This window comes from Aedes albopictus, chromosome 3, assembly GCF_035046485.1.
Source record: "Aedes albopictus strain Foshan chromosome 3, AalbF5, whole genome shotgun sequence".
Taxonomy (NCBI): domain Eukaryota; kingdom Metazoa; phylum Arthropoda; class Insecta; order Diptera; family Culicidae; genus Aedes; species Aedes albopictus.
This window is the reverse complement of record NC_085138.1, coordinates 286,524,051-286,546,230: the sequence shown is the minus strand read 5'-3', so window position 1 is coordinate 286,546,230 and position 22,180 is coordinate 286,524,051.

The window sequence follows — 22,180 nt, the reverse complement described above, 5'->3', positions numbered from 1 at the left end:
AAACTCGTTTGACGAAACCTCAGATCAATGTTCCGAGGGACTGGGATTCCGGGAAAATATTCACTCGCGGAAAAGTTAAAGGGAAAGAAGGTTTTCTCACACGCGTAGGGTGAGGGAGACACCCGAATACGGCAAAGCACCGGCACGACTAACGTGCCCCTTCCTCCCTACCAAAAACACTCTACTCTCCGTTGTCCCGTTGTTCCCGTGATTATTTCAGGTGTTCGCAAAATTTCGTGCCTCACTGTAGGCACACACTTTCAGAACGCACTGTTATGCTCCCCAGTTTTCCACCAATCACTTTTTTAATTTTGGGAAATTCCAAAAAATAATCCAAACTTTTCGGAACTTTTATTTTTCTTCAAAGGTTGCTCTTTGGGTGTACCGCGGCTCTTACCATCGAAACGGTGAATGAAACCGCCTGAGAGGCGTTCTGTTATAGTTGATTGTTTGCACTTTTTGGCACCTAGTGCCCACATGAAAATCACTTTTCTCAACCGTTTTTCTTCCTATTTCCGTCAAAACTTCACTGTCCACTATACAAAAAAGCACTTTCCGCGTCGACCGGTGTATGATTCGATTAAAGCGACCGCGAAAAAACAAGGTAAAATACTCGTTGTACTTCGAGCGCGCGCGCTATAATAAACGAATGAGACGGTGTGTCGAACTCCGATGAGGTCAAACTGATAGGTCTGAAGCTCTTTGCTTCTTCATACGACGCGCGACCCACTTCCGGAATAAACTTTACAGTAATATCCCGCCAGGATTTGGGAATATACCCTATAGCAAAACTGCAAACAAGTAGTTGTTTCAAAACATGTTTGAAATGATCAAATCCCTTCTGAAGCAAAATAGGATAAATCCCATCTGCCCCAGGAGATTTAGAAGGAGCAAAGCTATTTAGTGCCCATTCAATCGATTCCAAAGTTATGATACTCCGAGCCGAAGCTAAAGAATCATAACTACAAGAAAAGACATCAGGTTCATCCGAAGATGTAATATCCACACATCCGGGGAAGTGTGTACTGAATAAACATCCCAAAACTTCCTCATCAGAAGAAGTAAAATCACCATTTGGCAAACGAAGTTTGTTCACTTGAAAATCCTTAGATTTTGCAAAGATTTTGTTCAATCGACTGGCTTCACTCAGACTGGAAACATTTGTACACACGTTTTTCCTGCCGGATCGTTCAGCAGACCGAAGAGCTTTCTGGTAGGCCATGCGAGCCGACCTGAAAGCCTCCGATCCAGCCGAACGTCGTCTGTTCCAACTCTTTCTACATTGTTTCCTGAGCTTCGCCAGATCAGAGTTCTACCAAGGGGTTCCTCCTGTGGTTTTCACAGACCGCAGAGGGCAAGCTTCTTCAAAAGCTTCCATGATGAAGGCCGTTGTAGTATCAAACGCATCATCTAAATCACTTGGAGTATCAATTGATGGTGAGTATCCATGAAATTCGGCTGCAACCAAATCAGTAAAGAGATCTCAGTTGGTTGACCGGGGATTCCTGAAACGCAAAGTTTGCGAAGTAACATTCCCATGTTCAAACAAGATGTAGCGATGATCAGATAAAGATTCTTCATCTGACACATGCCAATTGATCAGCTCGTGACGTGACTAATTCTGCTAGAGCAAAGCGTTATGTCTAACACTTCCTCTCTACCAGATACCATGAAGGTTGGGCGGTTGCCTATTTTAAGTAATCCAAGATCTGTACTTCTTAAGTATTCCATCAAACTGGAGCCTCTCAAATTGAAGTCTGAGCTGCCCCAGATTATATGGTGAGCATTAGCATCACTACCAACAATTAGCGGAAGGCCTTTTGAAGTGCAGTATGCAATGACTTGCTTGAAAGCATCCGTAGGGGATGGTTCATCATGCGGTGAATAAACCGAACAATAAACGTACTTTCTGTTGAGGTTTCCAACAGATACATGGATTATGATAGCACATACATTTCTAGTAGTTAGTTCAGAGATGAGTGTAGCAACGATTGCGTTGCTGACAAGCACACATGTTCGAGGCATGACACGTGAGTGTGCCATTTCATTTTTACTGAAAGTAGCAAACACCGGATTCACAAGATTTCCTAGACAGAAATTCCCCTTACGAAAGTAAGGTTCTTGGACTAACGCCACTTGGGCTGTACTATTTTGCATAAGTCTACAAAGATTGATCGTTGCTGTTCTTTTGTGCTGAAGATTGGTCTGAGCTATCCTAACCGTAGCCACTACTCAAACTAGGCAAGGTTAAACTCTTAACAATCACAGCACAAAAAAGAACATCAACAATAAAGCCAAATCGGTATCGATTTGAGTGCGCCAAAGGCGAGGATGCACAGAATACACTGTGTGAAACGCATAATGCGAAACCATATAGGTAACAATTTAACTAAATTATAACATCTTCATAATCCCGCCCTTATTCAGCCCTTATTGAAGAAGGGCAGCTGATTGTCTCGGAGAAACACAAGGTCCACCGCGCTATTGCTCCGGTTAGCACAGTAATGGCAAATACTGTGGAGGGTGCCCTGGTACTCCACAGGCTCCGTTTGCGATTAGGTTTTTATAAGACCCCCCAACAATTCATTCCTAGGCACGGTAAGCGTAAAGCCGCATAACACCTTGAAGTAGGGGTCACCTGATTAGTGGACTCCTACCACTGGAACAGGCGGTCCGTAGTGCTATTCTTAGCCAGTTGAACTAACCGCTACCGACACTACACAGCTATCTAGGCTGATCGGGAAAAGAAGTTAATATTGATGATCAACTTCATACGGGCCCGAAAAGCCGGTTGTTTTTGAGGATGACCTTAAGCCCCAGCTGTGCTTCGTTCGCCATTGACAGTTCTATAAAGTTTCCGCACATCGTTTTATTCCTTATTGTATTGTGCCCCAATAATGGCATTCTCTACTAACATACTACTGTTTATTTCTTCAGTGATTTTGTTTTCTAGGCTGTTTGCACTTTCTTTCACCACTTTCAACTTTTTTCTCATTTGTCACTTTCTGGCACTCATCATCGAACCAACCATTTTAGGTTTATTAAGCAGTGCTTGAGGTCACTCTAAGTTGTGGTCTTCATCTATTCTCTAATCCATACATCGAGCTTCTGGCACTACTCAGAATAAAACAGTCGCAAACATAGTGCATGTCATCAAATTTAAGTCAACACTTTCCAAGTAGGAAATGACTAATTGAAAATCGATTATCTCAACCCCAGTCTCCAATACCGAGAACAATTCTTGCCCCAAAGCAAGTGCCAAAACCAATGCAGCATACTTCAGCAAATATTGATTGTGATTTCTTTTATCTCACTGAGCTCCCACACTTACAATCAGGCAGAAGTCTTCCGTCTTCCCCAGCAGCCAAGGCTAATGACAAGGGATGACGCTTGAAGCAATATAACTCCAGCCCAAAGCGGAACGATTGCTGTTGCGGAAGAAGCAAAAAAATCTGATGGAAAATCTGCGAACCGGAAGTGGGAGTCGATAAATTTCGTCAACTCATGCTTATTCGTTCTGATGCTGCTGCTGCTACTTCTGCCAAGACTACAAGTGATGATGATGATGATGATGATGATGGTGGCGGTGGCGATGGAAACGATGATATACCACGAGTGCGATGGATAAAGGAGTGAAATAAGACCCTGAACTGGCTACGACTACGCTGACTCAGCGGAAAATAAAATTTTCCTTCAGTTTTTCTTTGCTTCGTGCTTTCGCGTGATGAAAAGTTTTCTTTATGCTTTCGATGCTTTCCACTTAAGTTTGGTAGTTTTCTTTCTGTTTTTCCCCTTCTTCTGCTGTGTCGAAGAGCATTTGCTGCATTCCACTCGGGTGCTGTCTGGCACCTTTCATGGGATTTCCAGAAAGCGATGAACAAAAACGAAACATAGCCGTAGCTTTCCCCCGAAATGGAAGGGAAAAACTTACCACCTAGAGAAAACTGGCGAAAAGTGACTTCATATAAGTTATTGCCATTTTATGTGCTCTCGTTGCCATGCCGAGAAAAGTAATGTGCTGCTGATTTTTGTTTCGCCATGAAGTTGTGTTGCTCGATGCATAGAGCAACAACAGGGGATGCTCTAGACATTTTTCTGAAGTGCTTGCATTTAAGAAGAAGTGCAATTGATTATACCTAAAGCGAAATACGTTAGGAACTGAAAATGTGCGAATGTTAAGATGCGAATGCCGTGATTTCAAGTTCTATCGAAACTTTTCAAAGCGGTTATAGGTAAAGTCCTCCAGAACCTACGAAAGATTTTTTAACAGTAATGAAAATAGCTAGAACAACTCTGTTCAGTCAACACGTCCTGTCGAATATATTTACGAATTACTCATCAATCCTCTTAGAGTCGCGCCAGATCAGTTCACCTTAAAACTTCATGAGAACATCCGTAAACGTTGAGTATCTCAGCTCCAGTGGATCTGCTCCGCTTGTGTTTGTAGCGTTCCACGTTCTGCCGGGTTTCTTGCTGCAGCATTACCGCCCGCGCTGCGTTCTTCTCTTCCAAAATCATTTTACACTCATCGTCGAATCAATAGTTCCTTCGTCTCCGCTGCACGTACCCGATGGTGCTCTTGACTCAATCGGTAATGGTTGCTGTCACTGTACTCCAGCAGTCCTCTAGAGCGGTTTTACCATCATAAGGTAGCGGTCGGGGTCGATGTTAGCACCACGGTTGGTGCTGTCGTCGGCAATATCGGAGAAGTACCATCCATAAATAAGAACGTGGACGTTTTGCGTTTCTGTCAGCTGTGGTGATCTCCAGGTGTTTCGAAAAGAGAGGTTGTGTTGAAAGACATGTGCGCCAACTATATTTTACTCGGCGGCTGTATGAGGGTCATTTTTGGCCGGCAGCGGCGGCGTGAATCGGTGTGATTGAAATTTGATCATAAAGTCAACATGGTGAAGCAAATACGTTGTCAGTACGCTCCATTGCCATTAGAGGGCAATAGAGTATCGAATTTGATACCGTTTTGGTTTTGTTTCCTGAAAAGCGTCAAAAGATACCAAATTTAATAATAAGGTCGCAATGTTAACGTTTAGGAATCCCCGAAGGAATTCTGTGAAGAACTTTGAAGGAACTGTAGAGCGGATTCCTGACAGAACTCGTGAAAGAATTCCTGAAGGAACTGCTGTATCAAACCTTGAATGAATTTCTGCAGAAATACCTGGTAGACCAAGAATCTCTTTTAGCGGGATTCCTGCAGAAACTTCTAGAGAAACCCCTGATTGGCATTTTGAAGGAATTTAACGAGGAATACCAGGAAGAAATCCCGAAGCAATTCCAGGAGGTATCGCTTTAGCAATTCTAGAGAGAATCCCCAAAAGAATTCTAGGAAGAATCCTCGAATGAATTCCAGCAAAAGTCTTCAAAGGCATTCCTGCGGAACCCCAAAGAAATTAGAAGAGCGGATTCGAAGAAATGCTCAAGAATTGAAAGAAACAAATATGGAAGGAACTGCAAGAGGAATCTTCAAAGGATATTTAGGAGAAGCCCCAGAAGGAATTTAAAGAGGAATACTCGGAGGAGTTGCAAAAGGAATCCGCTATGGATTTCCAGGAAAGATCCCCGAATAAATCCCCAAAAGAATTCCAGCAGGAATCCCCAGAAAAATTCGAAGAGAAATCACCAAAGGATTTCCAGAAGAAATCACCGATGAAATTTCTAGATAAATCCCCGAAGGATTTCCATGAAGTATCTCCGACGGAATCCCCGAATGAATTCCAGCTGAAATCTCTGAAAAAATACCAGCAGAAATCCCCATAGGAATTGTCGGAGAAATCTTGGAAGAATTTTCAAGAAGAATCCACGAAAGAAATTCAGCAGGAGTCCCCGAAAGAACAACAGCAGGTATCCCAAAAAACGGCAGGAATCCCCAAACAAGGTACAGCAAGAATCCCCTAAAGAATTTTAAATGAAATCCCTAAAAGATTTCCTGGAAGAATCTTTAAAGAAATACCAGGAAAAATCCCCGAAGGTTTTCCTGGAGGAATCTCTGAAGAAATTCCAGAGGAAAAGTCAACGAAGAAATTCCAGAAGGAATCTCCGAGGAAATGCCAGCAAGTATCCCCGAAGGAATTCCAGAAAGAACTCTTGAAGGAATTCCCAAGGGAATTCCAGGAAATGTTCGGAAGAATTCTTGCAGGAATGCCCAAAGAAGTTTCAATAGGTATATTCAAAGGAATTCGAAGAGGAATCCCCATAGGATTTCCAGGAGGAATCCCTGAAGGATTTGGAGAAAGAATCATCGAGCGATATCCAGTAGGAATCCTCGAACGATTTAAAAAGACAATTCACACCGTCTTCAGCCGGAGGCTGCACAGACTGAACACATTACTTACATTAGATAACGGACATCACAGAACACCCAGTGGCCCAGTGATGAATTTTTCGTTTGACGAAAAGTTTCCACCGACTGGAGCGAGAATCGAACCCGCACTCCGAGGCTTACGGTACGCCTAGATGACTGCCGCCGCTAACCGCACGGCCACGAAGCCCACAAATTTCCAGGAGGAATCCCCGAAAGAATTCCCGGAGGAATTCAAGAAGGACAGCCTGGAGGATTTCCTGAAAAAAAAAATCCTGGAGCAGCTCTTCTCGTAGAAATCCATGAGAGATCCTTCAAGGAAATCCTGGAGATATGCCTGATCATAGTCATAAAGACATCCTTGAAGAAACTTCTGTGGCAATGTCTCAAGAATTTTCTGAAGAAATTCTTGATGTAACTCCTGGAGGTATCCCTGAATCTTCCTTAAAAAATCTCCGAAAAAACTGCTGGAGAAATCCATAAAGAAACTTCTGGAGGAATACCTAGAGATACTTCTGGGGCAATCTTAGAAGCAACTCGTGGACTAATCCCTGAAGAAACTTCTGGGGGTATCCCTGAATTCTTCTGGAGGTCCCCCTTGAATCCTGCTATAAAAATCTCTGAACTCCTGGAGATATCTCTGAAGGAACATCTGCACGAATCCCTGAAACTCCTGGAGAAATCTCCAAACGAACTCCTAGAGTTATGCCAGATGGGGCTCCGAAAGGAACTTCAGAAGGAATCCCTGGATTAACTCTTTGACTAATCTCTAAAAGAACTCCTGAAAAAAAAAAATCTCTGATGGAACTACTGTTGGAATATCTAAGGGAATTTCGGATGATATTCCTAATGAAGCTCCTGGGGAACATCCCTGAATCCTGCTAGAGCTACTGGAAAAATCCCTGAAGAAACGTCTGGACCTATTACACAGCGCAACATTTTTTTTGTCTCAAGAGCAAACTTATGTGTCTCTGACAGATTTTGGGCCGCTGAATCCGAATCCGGGCTCAGATTTGCTCCAGCACGTCACAATTTTGAGCTATACCTCTATGTATAGAGGTAACTACTAACGAACTACTTTACTGTAGCACTCCTCTAAGGAACTTTTGCATTAATATCAGAATAGGGTATGTAGTCAAAAGTTGAACCAAATTGCGGCTTTCCGAAGTAGCGCAAATTTTGAGTGATTTTTTCTCCCACATGGAAATAATTTACTACGGCAAAATCTTATGTAAATGAAAGCCACGGGTATAAGCTTTCTGTTAAGAGGTAAAAAGTTTGTATTTGCACCGAGTTTCATTGAAAAATTCGATTATTCGTCAACATTGATTTCAATCTTAATTTGAGCCATCGTAATCATTATTTGAACCATTTTTAATCTTAATTTAAACTACTGGCGGCAGCAGCTCGAGCATCTCCCACAACAGCCAATTTCGTGCTGAACAATAGAAAAACACATGGATCTGCTTATTCCCATAACTATTTTTCATTAGGCAGTGGAATTCCAACTAAGCACTCTTCAGGAACTTGGAAATTAAATTTGGAATTTTTTATCCCCCAAGAGTAAACAAAACAACCACTAGCGCAGTCTGCAGGCCAATACTGGAAGCTTGCCCCCGTTTACTAGTTCAACTTAAGATTACATTATCCGTGTAAGAATTACTTAAATTTGATAATTTTATGACAAATAATGCGGAATATTATTCGGTTGGTCGATTCTACGATAAATAAGCTTTCATTAAAGAATAAGAATATCTATTTCTATTTTTATTCTTTGCTTTCATTTTACGTGTTCACATATTTCGTGTGATACAATGCATGAGCTGTACGAGTGCACCGAAAATGTGCTTTCTATGGGGGGAAATGGGTGAAATCACAGTGATTTTTCAATTGTTTGTTTTCCATGACAAAAACGCTTTTTTCAATGCTTTTAAAGTCCATGTTATCAGGGTATACTACGGAAAGCTGTTTAACATCTTTTTCGGGACAATATTTGCATAAAAAGTACGTCGTTTTAATGAATTTCGAAATGGTTCAAATTAAGATTACAATTTGACTAGTTCAAAGTTTGATTTCTTACCCCACCTAAAGAAACTTTCACACAAATTCCAAACAGAACTCCTGGAAAAATCTGTGAAAAATCTCCATGAGGCATTTCGAATGAATTTCAGAAGTAATCCTAGAAAAAAAACTGAAAAAAATTCTAGAGAAATCCTTGAAGGGACTCTTGTGATAATCCCTGAGACATTCCTGGATTATTCTGAAACTATATCTGAAGCAACTACCGGAGCGATACCTGAAGGACCTCATAAAGAAACCCCTGAAGGAACTGCTGGAGTTTTCTCTGATTGGAATCGCAATGGAATTCCTGAAGGAACTCCTGGAGCAATCTCTGAAGGAACTGCTTTAGGAATTCCTAAAGGAACTACAAAAGGATTTCATGAAGGAACTCCTAGATTAATTTTTGAAGTACCTCGTGTAGGAATCCCTGCAGAAACTTATGGGTGAATCCCTGATGAATCTCCTGTAGGCATTCCTGAATCCTCCTTAAAGGATCTCCTGAATTCCTGAAGGAACTACTTAGAAATCCCAGATTGGAAGTTTAGAAGGATCTTTGTAGAAATTTTGAGAGGAATTTATGAAGATACTTCTATAGCAATCTCCGAAAAAAAAAAACTGCTAGATTAATACCTGAAGAAACTCCTGTAGGAATCGCAGACGAATTTTGCAGAGGAATCCCTGATAGACCTCCTGGAGGCATATTTAAATCCTTTTGGAAGAATCTCTGGCGATATGGCGATGCATAGGATGCAAAAGTGGAGGCGATATGCGTACACTTAACACACGGTTAAATGGAAGCATCCCAAGTAACACACTTGTCACCGAAGAGTCACGGCGGCGCAGGTTTATGTTGCGCAAAAGTCACTGTGACTTACTTCTAGCAAGTGAGTGTTTATTTGTTAGAAGTAAGTCACAGTGACTTCTGCGCAACAAAAACCTGCGCCGCCGTGACTCTTCGGTGACAAGTGTGTTACTTGGGATGTACGCATATGGCCTCCACTTTAGCATCCTATACAACATCATATAAGACTTCGTGTTAGCTGGGTAATTACACCCTCTAAAGCAATGTTGAACAACAAGCACGGATATCACCTTGCCGTAACCCTCTGCGAGATTCGAAGGGGCTCAAAAGTGTCCATGTTACTCGAACTACGCACATCACTCGATCCATCGTTATCCGGGAATCCGTAGTCGTACATAATCTGCCATAGCTGTTCTCGATCCATTGTATCATACCCCGATTAGAAATCGATGAAAAAGTGGTGTGTGGACACGTTGTATTCGCGGCATTTCTGCAACACCTGGCGGATGGAGAACATCTGGTCCATTGTAGCGCGTTCACCCATAAATTCAGCCTGATATTACCCCACGAACTCTCTTGCAATCGGTGATAGACGGCGGCATAAAATTTGAGAGAGTATCTTGTAGGCAGCGCTCAGTAGTGTGATCGCGCGGTAGTTCCCGCAATCCAACTTGTCGCCCTTTTGGTAGATGGGGACACACGATACCTTCCATTCATTCCTCAGGTAATACTTCCTCCTCCCAAATCTTGGTAATGAAGGTTAAGAGTATACTATTTAATTTTTTGCTTAGTGAAAAGTTGTCGTCTTCGAAACGTAATTGTAAAAATGTAATTATAGTACCTCAATAATAATTTTCCAAAACTTTTGAGCGAAATAAAAAAGCATATACATACAGCTCAAATGAGTGAATTTGTTCGTTAAAATGTTACAAATTTGATGTCAAAAGCAGACATGAACTCAAGCATGAACTGAAACAGAGGTGCAACATTTCTATGAAAGTTGCTTTTATTTTATTTTCATTTGCAACTCATTGTCTCTATTCAGCTGCGTTGAAATTTATTTCAAACCACACCTTGTGCTGGATCATCCTATTGAAACCTCAAATAGATTCAAGCATCATCCACTACTGGCGAAACTCACTGAAAGAGCGTCTTCTCCAACTCGCCTCTCGCCCCTCGCATTCGCCGAACACCTGTCCTCATCCGATGATAATCTTCTAAAAGTTTACCGAAACTCCAATTTGCATCACTTCGCATAGCATTTGCATCGTCTGCAGCTCTCGAGATGGAACTTTATCCTTGCCGGAGTCCTCCCCCAACCCGTCTCCACCGCACCACCCATCGCATTATTTACGTGCAACTTCCGTTATGCTTTGCCCATCCTGAAGACCGAAATGCAATTATCCGTTGCTATTCAGCCGGCTTTGCGCTACGCTAGCTATCGTTACTTGCCAGAAAATCCAGGATTATTTTAAGCCCCATAAAAGAGGCATTTAACTACACTTAACCCACAATTGCACGGAAAACTGACGAGGATGAAGTGGTCCACTTCTCCGGTCGGTCCGTGTATCTTGCATCTCCCATTTCCCTAAGTTCTGTTTTTTTTTTATTTCGGCAATACGATGATGATGGAGAGTCACTTGGTAACAGTCGGGCAGCACCCACCGCACTGCATCCGAGTAGCACCTCCTTCACCGCCGCACCGGACCAGAACTAGCACGGATGGACGGGCGAACAAACGTGTGGGTATAAGTTACCTCCGTACGTACCAAGAGCGCACATTTATTAAGCACTATCAACTCCAATCAGAGATGACTCTTGACTTTACCGCAGCGGTTTTCAATCTGTTTCATGCATATCGCCACGGCTCATTCTTATGTCAAAGTCAATCTCCTTACTAATATATTTTTGATACTGTTATTATTGCATTGTAGAGATGCAGAGGTCACCATTACTGTTTGCAGCACAAGGCGCATACTTATGTCGCTTCTTACTTTTCCTACTGACTAAGACCAAGCCCACCCGTGGGCTTCATACTACACACGCAACAGCACGTCGTTAACGATTTCGTTATCCACCCATTTTCGCACCGGTCGTTCGTTTCCATGTGAGTAAAATAATGATCGGTCGCCTTTGCGCACCGGTGGTCTCTATTCTATCCGTACCATCGGATTTTGCACTTCGGTAAATCATCACAATAATTTGTGTATTTCTATGGTGTTATTGCAAATCTTATTCGGTAAAATAATCTGTGCTCATATTTTGAAAGATGGGGTTTTTGATAAGACTTAAAACTGTTAGTAAAAAATGAACTCAAATAAATAATTTCCTTGGAGATTTGTACCAGTTTTGGTGCGTTTAAAAAAATCATTTTCTTAATAATTTATGATTGTATTTAATCCCAGAATTCAAGCAATCTTTTTTTTTTAATTATATGTTTGTTGCTTACTGTATGACTTGTAGGTTGAATTTTTATATAAAATAATATCCATCTCTTCAATATCCATGTTGACTTTCTCACAAGAAATTTGGCTGAATTTGAGATTATGAGCATATTTTAAATAATTAAGTTTATTGAATAATTATACCCCTTGCATTTCCAGCATATTTATAACGTAGTTGTCTCCTTTACAACTTCGCGTAGGTCAAGATTCTTGAATCCTGGTCATAGTAGAAGCTGTCTTCTAACAGTCTGCGATAAGTTTGCGCAACTTTTTTTCATTAACGTGTATTTAAACATCAATTAATTCTATACTCAGTCACAACCTTTTAGTTACAAAGCATCAATCGGAAACCTTAATATATATTGCGATCTTTTGGATGCTGGTATATGAATATTTTGTTGGAAGCAGATTCTATGCGCTTGATGTAGACTGCGTATTTGTCAAAGTACATAATAAGCCCACTCTCCTTTTTGGCACTTCATACAACAATAATTGTTGTATTTTAACATCCAACACCTTGCTTTTTCTATAACGAGGAACCTACAATATGGCAGTTTTGCACACCGCCTATTTTAATTGATGAAACTTGGCAGCTCGACTACATTTTTTAAGATTCTTATCGGTATGATTTAAGTTTTTTTTACAAAAAGAAATAACTGAAGTGTTTCTATGATATCTGAGTTGAGTTAGGTACAGTCAAAGCATCTTTGAAAAATTGTAACTACTCTTATCTAATCTCATACATACGCGGAATCACCCTGGAAAGCAATCGGGTTACTTTTCTTGTCAATACTGATGCTTGCAGCATATCAGAAATATGACACATGCATCAAAGCGGCCTGGTCTACTGCGTTGTATTTACGCGCAAAGATAATTCTTCAAAATACTTGGAGTACAGAATATTTGATTTCGGCAAGGTACATCTCGAATTTACAGGGGAGGAAGGATGCGTGGACATATTGTACCAAACGATTCAGATTACATGTTGATGAATATGTTTTGAATATATGGAAATGTGTATAATAGAGCTATGAATAAATGTGTAATATTGGAAAGATCTCCCCAATTGTTGGGTTGTTTTTATAGATCTATTCTGTATGATCGGTGTTATTCACATGAGGTCTTCGCAGATTTTTTTTCTGCTTTGCCCTATTGTTTCTACAAAGGTGAAGTTACCCATTTCGCACACTTTCTTCCTAATGTCTCGTTTATTTAATTTATATTTTCAAATTTATATTTAATAAACCACCCACTGACGACCACCATTTTCAAAAACAGCAATCAAACCAAAACTCCTTTGCCTTTTTGAAATATACACGACAAAACGAAACGCGAGGCACAGCTCTTTCAAAGCGGGGGATCTCAGCCCGGAAAATGAAGAAAGAAAACCTTGTGGTCACTTATTACCGTCAAATGGTATCTTTTCGGGTAAGAAAATACGCACATCTTCTCACCGCAATCTGCGACGGAACGAACTTCGCGAGTTATTTATTTGGACATTTTTCTAAATGTGCGGAACTAAACTTGACTTGCTGCGTAGAAACCCCGGCTAAAACATGTACGTGTTAAAACAGCAAAACTCACTGAATCACTATACATTTCTTCAAATATTAGCTTCGAAACAAAAACTAAAGGTGCGATTATGAGCAATCGTAACTATTTTTAAGAGAAAATCGATACATTTTCGATATGCATGATCCTAAAATTGGCGAAGAAGGGAAAACTTTATTCATAACATACTTAAGCAAAGCTTGTCAATTTAAACCTATTATTTTTCTGCGTTTGTATTGCCACTCTATCACAATTGTATGTCAGACAATTTGTTGTGTTATTCGTGTAACGATCTATGATATTATTTGGTTGAGAATTTCAAAGCAAGTAAAAATAAAAATTTTAAATAGGGTGCCTGTACCGGTTATCGCACCACCTAAGAAAAACTATTTCTACAAAAATAAGAAGAAGACCGACGAATGTAAACAATAAGTCAAATGATTAATTAGTTTTCAAACTTTACAGGAAAAATATAAAAACGGAGCCAAAACTACTTTTAGTAATTATTACGGCGTGTGCCAATGATAGGAACCCTGTACCAGTTATGGACACATTTGTTATTTTGGGTTCCACTTCGCACTATTTACATGCATTCCTTATGGGATTTGCCATAACTGGTACACTATGGCGAAATAGGGTGCAAGGAGGCCGAAAAGTTATTTCTACCATAATTTGAGCAAATTGTGAAGTTTGAATGATTGCAATCAGCTTTTGTGGTCGTGATCTGTTGTTCACGATTTGTTTCTTGTTGATTTGTATCTTTAAATGTTGAAAATCAACTATGGCGAATTTGAGGTACTATAGCCATAATTGGTACACTGAGCCTATTTGATGCAAACTAAAATAAATTCCTACCTATACAAAACAAGAAAATCATTCTCTAGAAACTATATACCTGGCAACAAATCCATACTCATGTTCTTTCGTCTCCTCTTTACGCTACCCAGAGAGCTAAACGCGAGAGAGCGCACGAGCCTACGGATAGAGACCGTACTTTGCGTGTCTCTATATTCTAAGCCCTGCTACGAACCGTACGTAAACTTTTCGCTTTCGAGCCCTACTTAGCAGCGACCGGTGCGGTTCGCTTCTTTGTTCGGGGCTCTACTTAACGTTAAAACGCTTGATGGAGCCCATGAGTGGGCCTGGTCTAAGGACGTGCTTTCCCGGGAAGCTCACAAGATTGATAAAAGCAACGATGGACGGGGTACAAAATTGCGTAGGGATTTCGGGCAAACCCTCTGATCTCAAGTGCATTCGAATCTCGGCGGCGTTTTCTGAAGAACCACGGATTCACCAACTTAGCCATGAAGGATGTATTGGACAGAGTTTCAGCTGTGAACTTTTAACGATAACCTTATTATACCATCGACCAGGTGGTAGCCTAGCATTCTTACCTAAGCGAACAATATCCGCACACTTATGTGGATTCAGCACCTTTATTCAGCGATACGAATCCTGAAGCGGCACGAAGCGGTTCAGCGCCAGTAGAGGAAGCGCAGATAAGTGGCGCAGACCTCACGCGGGTGCTGAACTACAGCAGGAACGGACTACTAGATGGTGATATTTAATCGCGGCTAAAATATAAACGACTCATAAGAAAGTGATCATTCGTCATAAATAATTCCAAAAGTCCCAGTGAAGAAACAGGGGTGTAAGCAGTAATAAATAACAAAAGTTCCATAAACAAATAGAAAAATGCATAAATAAATCAAAAGTTTCCATAAATAATTGATTTTTGAGCAATTAAAAACGTCAAAAATGCAATGAATAATTCAACTGTTGCAATAAAAAAAGCCAATTTTCCCACCAAAAAACTTCGAATTTTCCATAAATAAATTCGATTTTTCCATAATAAATTTAAAAAATCACAATAAAAAAATATCAAAAAAGCAATAAAAAATTCAAAAAATGCAATAACAAAAAAATAAATTTTCAATAAATATTAAAAAACGAGCAATAAACGTAAATGCATTTTGAGCCAAAAATTACATAGATCATGCGGCGAAGCCGCATAGAGGATTGAGGAACTGAGGCGGCAGAAGGCCGCCGAAGTTTCCGATATCCGATGCACCGCAACTGCATCGATTCGGTTCTAGGCAAACCACAGATTCAAGAATTTGCCCGGTATAATGCAAACATAGATGTTATCCCTTTTTTAGGTCCGACGAGCGATAGCGAGTTCGGACAGCAAGCAATTGCTCGGTAATGTGCAATCATAGTTACGCAAGCCTTTCAGTCGTTTCAGTCATATAAGTGCGATTCAGCATTTCACTGTATCATACTTTCCTGCATTTGTTTTTCATGGGTAATTTCGTCATTTTTTATTGCATTTTTTGAATTTTTTATTGCTTTTTCGATATTTTTTTATTGTGAATTTTCTAATTTATTATGGAATAATCGGATTTATTTATGGAAAATTCGAAGTTATTTGGTGGGAAAATTGGCTTTTTTTATTGCAACAGTTGAATTATTCATTGCATTTTTGACTTTTTTAATTGCTCAAAAATCAATTATTTATGGAAACTTTTGATTTATTTATGCATTTTTCTATTTGTTTATGAAACTTTTGTTATTTATTACTGCTTACACCCCTGTTTCTTCACTGGGACTTTTCGAATTATTTATGGGAAATTTTGTATTTATTATGGAACGTTTAATTGTCTGCCATTTAATCGCTAAGCAACTCAGTGTGATGATCGGATACACCAGCAGGCGGAATAACATCAGCAAGGACCGTAAGCAAGGTCTGCTCGAACTCCGCAAGTCCTAGGCTTTTGGCCATCAAGGAGCATTTCTTTCAGGACGAAGAGCGGAGCGTGTCGATGCGCGCAAAAAAGAGACGTCCACTCAAAAACACAGCTTCTTCTTTGTTGAAACGGCTCACAATACCATGCAGTTCGTCGGATCATTAAAAAAGGGAGGGGGAGGGGGGGGTGTAGACTGTGCGGTGCAAACCGCTCCACGGCTCGAGCTGCATGGCCGAATCCTGACGGAGAGGCACGGCCGCTGGAGGCAAGAAGCGCCGAAGAATGAGAACCGTTCAGACTCGTAAGACGGAAACCAAGCCCCCAGAAGGCAACCCCAAGAAGGCAACCTCAAGAAGACCAAGAGCCAGTCTTACAAAGAGAAGGAGTGCCATTGGGAAAAAGGCTTCCTCAAAGTGAGAGTGGAGCGACGCGCTGGTCTTCAAGCTCATTGATGGAGCACGAAAAAAAGAGAAATGGAAGAGGGGGCAGATTGCCTCCTCTTTTATCACGCTCTTTCGCTTGCGTGTTTAGGAGAGTGAGCGGGAAAAAAGAAAAAACTGGCTCCGTCAATGTTCAAGATCGAAGTGGTATTGAGGGCCATGAAGGGCACAAATCGTTTCTCATCGCAGGGTGATGTGAAAAGGCAAACAAGGACAGGAAAAAATATATTGGTTCTAAAGAAGGAGGCGGCCAACAAGGCACCACCCACAAGGCAGGTCTCGGATGATAAGGTGTGGGTGAGAGGCGACTTTTCTGTGTAAAATACTGGACGGGACTACCGATGCCCAAGAGCTCGCAGCCCTCCGACAGCAGTGTGTATCCAAGTATATAGCTGCATTAGGGTAACATTGAGGGAAGCAAGGATGGTAGTCCAGGGGCTTGACGATCCCCCCCCCCCCTCAACGAGTCAGCTGCGTAGTAGCCGGCTAATAATAGGACTACTAAGCCCAATTCTTGGCGACCCGTGCCAAGAAATAAGTGGTCGAGGGGGTAAAAAAGATGCTCGATCGTTAATGAAGCCTGTGGGTACCTGAACCAACCCACCACCCCCCCTCCCACACCGTCAGTATTTCGTCCCTTACCGCTACCGCGTTAATGCAGGGCTGTTGCGTGGTGAACCTCCTCTCCCGTGCAACTCGTGGGATTAAATAATGAAGTCAAATTATAATCACCAACAAACGGTAGTGGCGAGTCTAACCCCTTCGCAAGGGGTTGGCGGTGCAAGGAAGTAGGTTCGGGAAGCTGCGCACGCAGCTCCAGCCTGGGAGCTCCGATCGACGCCCCGGCAGGCCCGCCAGAGGAGCGTGATTGATGAGGGCCATTAAACAAAAGCGAGAAGGGCTGTCCGCGATCGAGGTGGCTGAGCAGCAACTTGACAAGATCATGGATCGATGGACGATGCCAAGCAGGATCACGTGAGACTCGTAAAGACTGCAGCAGTGGCTGAACTGGCGAAAGTAAAGCTTACGAAGTCTACCCAGACGGAGGTCTTAGCTTTTGCAGGAAGTCCAATAGGTGTGGCGGATGCAACTGTTTGTGATAAGCACTCGCAGAATCGGGTGAGACAGCCATCAGGTTAGTAGCTGTATGGTGGTGCCCGCAAAGCTAAGAAAATACTAACCCCGAATGTCGGCAGTAATGCCGGCAAGTTGTACCCCAGCCAGGCGTCTGGGAAGCTGGGAAGGATGGGCCTGAAAAGGCTGGCCCGTCCCAGATGGAAGAGCACAGGGGGTTGCGATCCTTGTTAGGCCCTCAGCAACCACAGACTAGGACATCCCTTGGACGCAGGTCGAGTGGAAGAAGACGAGGAAAAAGCTGCAGGTCGCGGAAATCAGGGACGCTAAACCAAGGAGGCATAAAAGAGTAAGTGCCAAGCACGAGAAAGGCGACGCGCTCATCAAGATCGACCAGTCTAAGTACTCGGACGTCTTCAAGGCGATGCGAAGCGACGCCAAGCTCGTGGATCTGGGAGCCGACGTGCGCAGTATCAGACGTACTCGTACGGGTGAGATGATCCTAGAGCTGAAGCGCGATAAGGAACGCAAGGAGTTGGACTTGTTGAATAAGAGTTTGAATTTTGCTGTCGCTCCGTCCGGTGCACCAGTTGCAGATACTGTAAATAATATTCAAAGTGCCATCCAGTTCAACAGTCTGACATCTAAGTCAGCAATTCGTCATGACGTTGAGCATTGCATTTTAAAGACGGCAGAGGGACGAAATAGCGAGAAGGAAATGAGCTTTTAGACGTGGTGTGCAATCCGACAATTGAGGGCTCGAAATGTCGTTTATTCGAGAGCGGACAAGGGCAATACTGTTGTTATTATGGATAAACCGGATTATGATGCCCGGGTTCTGAAATGATTAGTTCGGGTCCATACGAGGAGTGCAGGTACAAGAACGGAAAACCTAAGGATCCTCTTAATATGATGATAGAAGAGGCCAATTAAGTTCGCCAGAAGGTTGCATGCCTAATGGGTGAAGATAAATTGAAGCGGAAGTTTCTCGTTCCGAATCCGAAAGTTGCATCGCTGTATTGTCTCCCCAAAATTCATAAAAATCCGGTGGCAACGCGTCCAATTTCGTCCAACATCTGTACACCCACCGAGAAAATGGCAGCGTGGTTGATGGATGAAATAAAACAGTATCCAATAGTGCATGGTGAAGGCGTTAAAAACTCTATTGAGTTGGTAGAACAACTGAAGGATTTCGAAGTTAGACGGGGTGAAGTTCTGGTGTCGTTCGATGTTACGGCGCTCTTCCCGAACGGTTCAGTAGCCGATGCATTGACCAGCTTCCAAAGACATTTAGAACACTGTCGTTTTTCTCCGAACCAAATTGAAGCCTATCTCCTAGTGGCCAAAACCTGCATGAATCAGAACTTCTTCTCATTCAGAGGTAAGTTCTATAAGCAAACGTTTGGTCTCAGTAAAAGCAACAAGCTTTCCCCATTTTTGGTTGATATATTTATGAGCGATTTTGAGGTAGAACTGAAAAAAGAAAAACATTTCCCCCGAGTATGGAGAAGATACGTAGTTGACATTTTTGCGGCAGTAAAAGAACGCTACCTGGAACAGATCCTTGATTTGCTTTAGGACAGACTTGTTAGAATCCCAAAATGGCCGCCACAATGGCCGACTTTGGCACCTACTCGCGATTTCGGGGGCACAAATCTCTTCGTAAACAAAACCGACGCACCTGAGTTTCTTATTTTAAACTAATTACAAGTGAGCAAGAATAGAATAATGAAATGCATTGTTGTTTGAAGCTTGCTTCTTAAGATTTGTGCATTTGAAATTTTGATGCATTGTTGAAGCGGGATTTCATGACGTTTGTCCTTAACTCTCAACACGCCACGATAAATTTCACAGTAGAGAAAGAAATAGACGGAAACCTGCCCTTTCTAGATCTAATGATCACTAGGAAAGATGATAATAGATTAAAGTTTGCAATCTACCGTAAACCAACATACACCGATCGCTACATAACGTCGGACTCAAACCATTTCGGTGCACAGAAACAAGCAGCGTTCCACTCCATGACCCATCGTTTTTTCAACGTACCGATGAAAAAGAAGACTTCATCGAAGAAAGGAGTAGAATCCACAAAGCGGCGGAGCTGAACGGGTACGGCAAAGACTTCGTTGACAAAATTCTTCGCAAACATGAAAGAAAGAAACATAGAAGGAATACTACAACACTAGAACCCGAGAAAGAAGAAGTCCGAAGGATTAGCCTCCCTTTCTCTCCCAAATTATTTCCACGTAGTGTACAAAAGTCGAAACACACTGAAGGACTTGCTGTGCAATCTCAAGGATAAGATTCCCACCAAAGAAAAATCTGGAATCTACCAAATACCCTACAAAGATTGTCCAGCAGTGTACATCGGACAAACTCGCCGCAAATTGGAAGTTCGCCTGCGGGAACATAGGAATTAGGCTGAACGAATCGAGTGTGGCAGTACATGCTTTGGCCGAAAATCACACTGTTAATTGGGAACAAGCTAAGCTGTTAAAAACTGTAAGAAAAACATCTCACCTCAATGCTTGGGAATCAATGCACATAGCTACTGCCAACTCCCCATTGATGAATGAGGATGATGCTCCCATACAATCATCCCTCTTCCATTTGACGAAGCTGAAAATGCAGTAAATTTCATCTCTTCTCGACGTGTACTGTATACAGTATGAATATGTGTGTCATGTGAGCAACCAATAGTAATTAGTCGGACATCGTCCCGTTGATGGGCTGCGTCGAGCCCGAAACCGGTCGGCAAAAAAGGTAATTATTAATCCTTTTTAATCGTTAGTAAGAACAAAACGTGTTGTGTCCGTTCTCGTTGTCGCGTCTCGTAGGTGTAAATAGTTCTTATGTGTCCACAAACCCAAGAAATTGAGTGAACGCAAGGGTACCTACAAAAGCTTTGCAGAAGCTGTCCTTGGCGAAGGGGTAGACGTGAGGGCTGTTACACAAGAGGCGATTCTGAAGGTGAAAAACCTAGACGACGTCACCGAAGCGGAAGAGCTCGACACGACACTGCGGCAACAGCGCGATGTGCAAATAGCCACCACAGCCGTTAGACTACGGAAGGGGCCGGCAGGGACACGTGTAGCCTTGATATAGCTACCTGTGGCGTGGCGTACGTGAATAAGTCCGTTAAAGTAGGAAGAATCAAGGTGGGCTGGTCAGTAAGCCATCTGATCTTTCATGAGCCACCGGAGGTTTACTTCAGGTGCCTGGAACCAGAACACTAGTCATGGGACTGCAAAAGCAAATTGTGTAAGAGATGCGGCACCGAAGGCCAAAAGGCACAAGGCTGCACGAGTCCACCCATTTGTCTGATTTGTACCGGTATTGCCATACCGAGTACCCACCGGCAACGGCAATTGGGTCTTGCATGGGTCCAGAAAAATGGCGCCGATATGGACAACATTTAAATACCCTGTTCAGGAGTAGGTGTCTACTACCTATGAGGGCTTCGTGGTCGCCAAAGCAAATGGGGTCTTCTTCTGTAGCTGTTATGCGCTTCCGCGGTGGCTGATTGAACAGTTCACGCAGATGTTGGCCTGCATGACGACCGTGTGACAGGGCAAAGGGCGGTGGTAATAGCAGATGACTTTAATGGCTGGGTCGTGAAAGGGGCAAACCATTTCACGAACCATCGGGTTCAGATCCTGATAGAGACGCTGGCCATACAATATGTCGACCTGGCTAATGTTAATATGTACCAAGAGTACCTTTAGTCGAAACGGTGCGGAGTCGATTCATGCCGTTGCCTTTTGTAGTCCTGGCCTAACAAATAGTTCGCACTGGAGTGTAGACGATAGTTACACTCACAGCGATCACCTGGCGGTTCGCTACAGTGTCAACTACAACAACAAATCCTGCACGAGATAACCTATGCAGAGGAACTCGCAGTCGCCCTTAGGCATAAGTATAAAGTAGATGCACCGAGCGCCTCAGTCCCATTCCGATAAGGCCCGGTAGACACGCAGAGCGCCACGGTTAAGCTGCAGCAGTGCTTGTAGTCGTGACCTAACAAGTAATTCGAACAGGAAAGTAGATGATGCCTACACTCACAGTGACCACATGGTAATTTGCAGTTTCGACTAAAACATCAACAGGCTGCGGGTAGAGGAAAGGCTAAGGCCAAGGCCAAGCCCTCGTAGTAACTTAGTCGGTCTAAATGGGGACGAGTTAATAGCGGTGTTTCAGGCAGAGCGACCTTGCCTAGGCAAGTTCACCCTATGAATAGGACACTACCGGCGTACTGGTGGCCTCAAGCTATTCCGAAACTACACTGTACCTGCCTCCGGTTTAGGTGACGGCTGAAGCAAGCACCTACTGATGAGCAGCGAAATGAACGATGGATTAAATTATGCGAGTACTCTGCAAAGATGGTACCGTAAAACGGGGTAACTTTGATAGTTTTTCAGCAAATTTTCTTAGTATTTTTTTATGTCACAGTATTGCTTCTAGTTTTATATTTTTAAAACAAGTACTAGGGTATCAGTTATCAATTGCAATTGAAAGATCGGATAGTTTTAAATATATTTGATGACATTTAATTTTTCATATGCGCGAGAATCGCATTTTCATTTCGGGGTAACTTTGATAGTGCCCTGAAAAACACATCAAATCCTAAAAAATCATCACAGATTGAAATCTTAAGAGTATGAACATGATTAGAGAATCTATGTGGAAAATATGAGATTGAATTTTTAAAGCAAAATATGGATTTTTTACAAAATTCTATATATAAAAAT